Raw genomic sequence first — 1,258 nt, 5'->3', positions numbered from 1 at the left:
CGCTATGAGTCAGTACCGACTCAATGGCACTTAACAACAACAACTACGAAGATGTGCCTGAGCCAAGCCAGGGCATTTTCAATAGACTCATATGTATGTGAAAGTTGGAAATCAATAAAGAGGACTGTAGAAGAATTGATGCCTTTAAGTTGCCTTGTTGGAGAAGAATATTAAAAGTACCATGGTCTGCCAGAATAAACAAGTCTGTGTTGGAAGAAATACAGCAGTAGTTCTTAGAAGCAGGATGATGAAACTTCATCTCTCATACTTCAGACATGTTATCAGGAGGGATCAGTCCCTGGAGAAGGACATCATGCTTGATAAACTGAAGGGTCATTGAAAAAGAGGAAGACCACCAAACAGATGGATTGGCACAGTGGCAGGAGCAATACACTCAAGCATGACAACAATTGTAAGAATAACGCAGGATCAGGCAGTGTTTCATTCTGGTGTGCATATGGTCACTATGAGTTGGAACCGACTTAATGGTGCCTAACCACAATAATGCATATGCATATAGTGCTTATTAAGAAACTCACAGTCCTCTCCACTCCCTTACCATTCACTCCAATCACTCACAATTCTTTTAGGTCTTTCTTCGGAGACTTAACCTCCATGAATAATAAACTTACATTGCTTTGTGCAGTGAATTGTTTAATATGTCTCTTCTAGCCGTAGTCTTCATAACTCTCACCAAACTACTCTTCCTGATGGGTCTGAGATGACATGATTCACCTGTGGATGTTAATTGTAATTGTAAAAACTTGAAACACTAACATGGGTATAGAATGAGACATCTCAAAAGCAGGAAGCAGGGATCTCACTACCATCAAGAAGAGCCAAGGGTGGAGCATGTTCTATGGACCCTGAGATCCCTGTGCATTGAGTCTTCTCAACACAGGAACATAAAGTTGTGACACTGGAGGAGTGGCAGAGAGGAAGCAGCAGCAGAATCAAGACCAGAGCAGTGGACTTTCCAGCCCACAGAACAAGTAAAGCTGAGCAACTTTGGGCAGGAGGCTTGCTTGCAGAGTGGAGTGTCTCCAGACATTTAATTGGTGGGGGAGCAGGTTGCCTGACCCATGAAGCTATAGCTGAATACCTTCAGGCTGGTTTATGGTGGAATGGTGTGTCCTGTAAGCATTTAACAGCAGCCTAAAAGTGCTTTGTTAACATTACCAGGGCAAAGAGGCTGTCCTGACAGAAAGAACCATACCCTTTGCACTTTCTCGTCTTGACTTATAATACCCTATTAATT

The sequence above is a fragment of the Chrysochloris asiatica genome, unplaced genomic scaffold, assembly GCF_000296735.1.
Source record: "Chrysochloris asiatica unplaced genomic scaffold, ChrAsi1.0 scaffold00140, whole genome shotgun sequence".
Taxonomy (NCBI): Eukaryota; Metazoa; Chordata; class Mammalia; order Afrosoricida; family Chrysochloridae; genus Chrysochloris; species Chrysochloris asiatica.
The sequence above is the reverse complement of the archived record's forward strand: the minus strand, read 5'-3'. Positions refer to the sequence as shown.